Genomic DNA, 7,426 nt, shown 5'->3' on the forward strand with positions numbered 1-7,426 from the left:
TATACGTATAAACTAAACCCTGTACGTATAATCTAAACACTATTGAAAAGAATTTTATTACACACTATATGTTATGATGTCATTCGAGCTGCATACTCCCGTATATATATATATATATATATATATATATATATATATTTATATATATATATATATATATATATATATTTATATATATATATATATATATATATATATATATATATCAAAGACGAACATATATATACTAGTAAAATAATCTTTACTTATATACTGGTTAGCTTTTTTAACAATTGTTTTTAAAAAATATACAAACAGAATATGCTCAAATAAAAAAAGTCGCAAAACGTACACTCATATTTTCAAATACGTATTCTCTGTTTTCCTTATCAGTTAGTCCTACGCTTCTGTGCTCTTTACAGGATGTTGTACCCCTCCCAAAACTCAGCAAGGCTATTGTCTACACTATAAAATCGAGATTTCTCATAACTCTTCAGAAAATGAAATGCTACAAAATGCTGGCATTTTGACACAACGCCAGACTATCTGACACGGGTTGTACATCTTAGTAGTAGTGGCGGAATGGAAGACAAGCCTAACCCAAAGATAGAAGACGTTAATTTAGTCCACCACAGATTTCCTGAATAATGAATTATTGTAATTTCTCTCACCTATATGGTAAATTCCATTCAGGGCATGGTGAGACATCAAAAATGGTGTAATTTTCACGATTGATTATGTCTCTGTGTGTCGAATTTGGTCTGGTCATTTGCCTTGAATTTGATGGCCTAAAATATCCATCAGCATCTCATTCAACTCCTTCTTGGGATCTGGATCTGATATAGCATCTGAAATATTAAGTGCCTGACAAATTTCAACACTGTGGTCACAGTTGGCTCTAGGTTTCAGCCAGACTGTTTCTCCAATGGTGGCACTTGGAACCTACTGGCATAATGGTCGGAAGTACTGTACGTTATACTTACAGACCTTGAACAGCTGAGTGGAAAACTTGTTAAAAAATGTTTGTTTCGGAATACCTGCGATAAAAGTGCATATTCTTCAACAATTAACAACAGAATAAGGATATCACATTTCTTTTTCTTTAATACACATCTTACATTTTATAGACTCAAACGTGCTTTCATTCCATTCATGATTGAATACTTATTTCTATAGCAAGTGACCTCGTTTCACCCATTTCAAGTGATGTAGCCCCCTCCATCCTGAGTGAACTCGCTTCTCCCTTGTCTTGAATACGTCATTTTTTATTTTACGAAATATACAATAAATGGCTCTTAGAGACAGGTAGCCCTTATTTCTGGCTTCAGAGAAGCAATGACAAGTCCTCACTTGTAAATGATTTGTTCCTCACAAGTGAGAAATATTCATCCCTGTTCCAACATGTACTGAATTATTTTTTTTTAGATCTTTGTTCATTATTTTACAGGAATTGCCAAGTAAATAACAGCTTAATGATATATATATGTATATATATATATATATATATATATATATATATATATAAATTAAATCATTAATTTGCATCTTAAATTTTTAAGTCGATATTTCCCATTCGACTTCCTCGCGTTGATCATCAGCATTGGAACCATCAAAATAATCTGTGGATTATATGCTTCAAACTACTGTAACATTACAAAAAATGTTACAAAGGCGGCTACGGTAACTGGGAAATACAAGGATCAGAAGGCTGGCTGTTAATGGCTAGGGTACTCCTTTAAAACGAAGATTTTGATTCTGAAACACCTAGGAATGATTATTCTCATAATTTCCGAGAGAGAGAGAGAGAGAGAGAGAGAGAGAGAGAGAGAGAGAGAGAGAGAGAGAGAGAGAGAGATTGTTTTCTTGTTATTCCAAATTTCCAAGACTCTCGAGCTTACGAAAGAAAAGGAATTATTATTCCCCAAAATTTCCAAGAGAGAGAGGGAGAGAGAGAAAAAATGTTTTCTTGTTATTCCAAATTTCCAAGATAGGCCTACTCGAGCTTACGCAAGGAAAGGAATGATTATTCTCCTAAATTTCCAAGTGAGCGAGAGAGAGAGAGAGAGACTTCTGCTAATTTTGATTATTATTATTATTATTATTATTATTATTATTATTATTATTATTATTATTATTATTATTATTATTCGGAGGATGAACCCTTTTCATATGGAAACGCCCACAGGGGTCATTGACTTCAAATTCAAGCTTCCGAAGAATATTATGGTGTCCATACGAAAGAAGTAACAGAAGCTGATGTCAGATACAGAAAGAATTTACAATACCCTTTTCTAACGTTCACCACTTCTGACAGCACAGGAGCGCTGTACAATGTGAAGTTTACAACAATACGCAAAAACTACGACAGTCGTTCTCACAGCCCATATTTAACTCACTGTAACTGAACGTGTATGTATATATATATATATATATATATATATATATATATATATATATATATTATATATATATATATATATATATATATATATATATTTGAATGAACACAGACTACCATTTCTCTCTCTGTAAGTGACGCAGGCAGAAATAGCCACTGAGACTGTCTTTCTGGGTTGCTGTGAATGCCGCATAAGCAGGGTTACGGATGGAGTGGCGCTCATACCGGATGAATAAGAAAACGGCCATCACAGTGAAAGAAAACGTGCGTATTTGTGTAAGGATTTACTTTTACATTTACGAACTGAAAGGCATTGTAAGTTTGTGCTAGTGCTCCAGGTTACTTACAAGGGAAGCATTTTATCTATTTATTTATTTTCTTTTTATTATTATTATTATTACAATAGTTTAACTAGACCACTGGGCTGCTTACTTTTTAGATTAAACCACCAACAAGCTTTGTGCTGGCACGGGCTCTTTCTCATACAACGGTCCGGAAACAAGACGTCTTTATTGCTAAAGAACTTATTAATTTTTACGAGGTGGCGTAAAAATAAATACGACAGACACTATAAATACCTTGCGCTAAAATAAAAAATCTCGAGGAGGTAAAACCAGCAGGAATAACATGAATGTGCAATAACGTATAACATAACGGGGATACTAATGTGACTAACTACGGCATACAAGATGTATTCCATTTAGGAAAAGGTCCTGCAGGGCGAAGAAGAAGAAGAAGAAGAAGAAGAAGAAGAAGAAGAAGAAGAAGAAGAAGAAGAAGAAGAAGAAGAATATTCTCTACGAGCATAAAAGCCATCAGATTACAGGACTGACAGAGGAGTAACCTTGCTTATCTTACACTGCTTATCTTACACAGGAAGGTTCGCTGGAGATTACTGATGATGAAACTACATAAGAGAACGCAGGGAAAGTTCATCGTGGCTTTTGGGGGAAAAAGCTGTGTGGGTCAATATAAGTGCACAATCTTCGAGGATAAGGAGAAACTATACGACGTAATTGGGAAAGATGGAAAGTGTTAAGCGCAAGCTATAGCAAGTTTAGTACAATAACAGCGAATGCGAAAGAGTGTGTTGACAAAGTGATCCATTTTGAGACAGATTTAATGAAGCATTTGTTGGATATCAGACACGGATGAATATCGAATGCTGTTGTTTTAGATCAGGGCCGTCCAACGCCATGCCCGTGGGTCAAAAGCGGCCTGTTTGATTGAAAGTGGCCCGCTAGAGAAAAATAAGTAAAAGTATATTTCTCTATTTTATATCATGAAAATTAGATTTACTGCTTATCCTGAATAAAAGGAATATTCCTTGCAAAATCAAATACTACAAAGAAAAGTTTCATTGGGGTGTTACGTCATATTTTCAAACGACGCGATTTATATTATATATATATATATATATATATATATATATATATATATATATATATATATATATATATATATATATATAAACAAACATATATATACATACATATATATACATACACATATATACACATACATACACAGAGGTGGCCCGCATGACTTTTTGTTTTTTCAAGAGTGCCCCTCAGACTAAACAACTTTGGCGACCCTGTTTTAGAGTAAGCCTGTCTTGAGCAGCCCGTAAAATGCGGGATGACAGGAGGAATGAGGGAAAATAAGATATAAACACATAAGTGGCATGCATGAGCTAATGTGCCATGAAAAGTGGAATGGGAGAGGTCTGTGATGTGTTGGTATTTATAACACAAACTACAATTCTTCGTTCCTATCTGCAAGGTAAATATGATGCATTTAGTGTTTGAGGTTTGGTCTCATTCTCGTCGCGGATGTCCGAGGATGAAGGACGATAATAAAGCTATATCTTTCAGCTCGTGTTTACTCTCTGCTACATTTGAGAAGAAGGCGGCAAGAGATGTATATAAAATACAAAAAGCATAGACAATGGAATCATAACAGACATATGAGCATCGCAGCTCGATACACAATAAGGAATTATATTCTACATACATGAGGTAGAACTCATAGGATCGAAGCCTGTCTGTCGGATTCGATACTAACACAATAATAACTGATTACACTTATACTCTACAGCATTACGCAACATCTATAGCTGCAGCTTTGAATTGAACGCGTCTACGGACGGCGTTATATAACACGTCTTGCACTTACGTTAAGACATACATGACAGTCTGCATATGAAAGGAACAATAAGCGGGGATGGCGAAAAGAAACTACAGAGCCTGTTCTTGGCTTTGATTATATCCGAGAGCAGAAAGACTTCATGGAAGGTAAAATTACATCTTAGATTATTAATGAAAACGAAGAAGGAGGTGTAATGAATGAGAGACAAGGTATAGTAAGAACGATAACGATTGCCTCATGTAAACGTGAGTAGCAACTTGCAGAGAAAGATGATAAAGCTAAAGGAGAGACTAAAACGGCAGTTTTGAGAAGAAAATTACCAAATGAAAACTCGAATGAGCGAAAAGTCAAGTAAACGCGGGGTATAAAGGGTTATTATAGATAGTGGAAACAAGTTTTTTTTTTTTTGTCAAGGTGGAATACGGTAAGCGGTTTAATATGGCGTGGCAATTCTTACTGTAATATATATATATATATATACATATATATACATATATACATATATATATATATACATACATATATATATTGTGTGTATGTACATGTGTATATAAAATATAGTGTGCGTGTTGCGTATCACTGATTACATATGAACTGCCTCTTATAAGCTGAATTTCTGCTAACTGCTATGAAAACACTCAAAGCCGCAGGAAAATGTTAAAAAAACACACACACACGTCAAATACCTCAAAATGGCTGCGGACGAGTAAGAAATGGGTGAGAGGGAGAGAGGAAGAGAAAGAAGCACCTTAATTATACAGATGATCAAGGCCAAGAGAAAGAGGAGGTCTACTCACTTCCCCCCAAAACCCCCCATGAAGGTGGGGCTCTGTCTACCTCCTTATTGCGTCAGCTGGTGAATTGCTGTGATGAGCCGGTACCTCTAAGATACGTCACCGCCTACGTAGTTACCCGAGGTGGGAGGCGACTCTACCCATCTGGGTAGACCTTGTCTCTCTTGGCCTGGCAGATGATAGTGAACAGTCATTCAGTCTTATCGCCACCGTATCTACTTTTGATAACGACGACCATTAGCTGATAATGACAGAGCATAAGCCATAATCTATGGGCCAAAAGTCAAGTTACTAGTACGACTGGCTGTCCTACGAATTGCCGAACTTGTAATATTCAATTTTAAATAAGAGTTAGTGTTATTGATATAATTTTTGGGTTATTTCCACAAACGAAGTTGAACAAAGCTACTTTTATTATTATTATTATTATTATTATGTGTGTGTGTATTGTATTACTCTGAAGATGAAGAACCCTTATTCATATGGAACAAGTCCACCAAAGGGGCCACTGACTTGAAATTCGGGCTTCCAAAGAATATGGTGTTCACTAGGAAGAAGTAAGAAGAGGTAATGGGAAATACAGATATAAGAGCTCTTGCTTATTAAAAAAGAAAAAAATAAATTAATAAATTAATAAACAGATGAAAATGTACCAAAATGCAAGGAGAACAGTATTAGGGAAGTAATGCATTGCATCTTCCCTTGAACTTTCGAAGTTCCAATTGCACAACATCCTCAGGGAGGCTGTTCCACAGTCCAGCGGTGAGAGGAATAAAGGACCTTTGTTTCTTTGTTTACTGGATATTTGAAGAAAGTATAAGGTGAAGGAGTTCAATTAACCTCTCGTGGATGGATTAATTATGGATGTTGATCAATCCCGGGTTTCTATTTTGTGGAAGTTGATAAAAATCATTTTAAAAAATTAAAAAATACTCATAATAGCACGAGTCTTGAAATGGAGAAGCAGATCCACAGGAATGTAAGGGTACAAAGATATTTAAAAATAAATCTCTACAGAGAGCTTTCGGGAACCTGTTCGATTCCTCTTTTCAATCTCAGATTAAAAAAGGGGAATCGAACAGATTCCCGGAAGGTCTCTGTACAGATTTATTTTCAAATATATGTATACCCACACACAAGTGTGGATTTATTCCTAAAAAAAAAAAGAAAAAAATATTAATTTAACATATACTGCTTGTACCCTTAGCAGACAGGCCCTGTAAGATTAGACCATTTCGTTTCTCAGAAAATACTTTTTGGGGATGGGGTTGGGAGCCCCCACCCTCCCTACCCCACCCATGTTTTGGGGCCCATACATCTGAGAAAAAAATCCTGTTCGACTCCCGAGCGATCCAGAAGTCTTTAGGTAAAATTCATTAATTTTAATTATACCTGTTGACACGAGTAGTGAATCTTGTGCTTGGTGGATAGTCGACTGTTGTGGGTAGTAATCAGGGTACAGAAAGGGATGGGGCATGATGCAATAAATAATAATAGCACTCGTTGACCGCATACCTCCGCAGAGGCTGGGCAGTCCAATTTGAAAGGTCCCTTCCTTCCATAAAGTCAAAACCACAGGTCCCATCTTTGGTCGAGAATATACACTGAACTCTCTGCGTAATTCCACTAAAAACAGAGAAACAAACATAAGTTCTTATTAAGGTTCCATGCCGGAATTAATAACTGCAAAAGACCAATCTTCTGCCAAAAATCTCCGCCAAGGAAATTAGTACAATTACAGAAATACTCCGGTCGTTTGTTATCTTTAACAGGTTCAACGACATGGCTGGTGCATTTTACTCAAGTGCTTTGCGTCAAACCGTACATCACTGACCTAAAGAAACAAATCTGTGGAAACAATAGTACACGAAGAGATAAAACTATTCTCAAACCAGAAGTTATAAAATAATTTATACCGGAATTATAAAAGAAATCCTGTTCATTAGTTTTCACTTAATCTTTCTAACAAGAAAACAAAGAGACCGGACAATATCGTAATCCGAAATTTTTGGTGTCCCATATATAAAAATCTGGCGGAAAAGTGGAACGTTACAGAACCCTTCCGGTGGAGTTAAAACAATGGAAAGTCCTATTTATAATCTGCAGA

The sequence above is a fragment of the Macrobrachium rosenbergii genome, chromosome 56 (assembly GCF_040412425.1).
Source record: "Macrobrachium rosenbergii isolate ZJJX-2024 chromosome 56, ASM4041242v1, whole genome shotgun sequence".
Taxonomy (NCBI): domain Eukaryota; kingdom Metazoa; phylum Arthropoda; class Malacostraca; order Decapoda; family Palaemonidae; genus Macrobrachium; species Macrobrachium rosenbergii.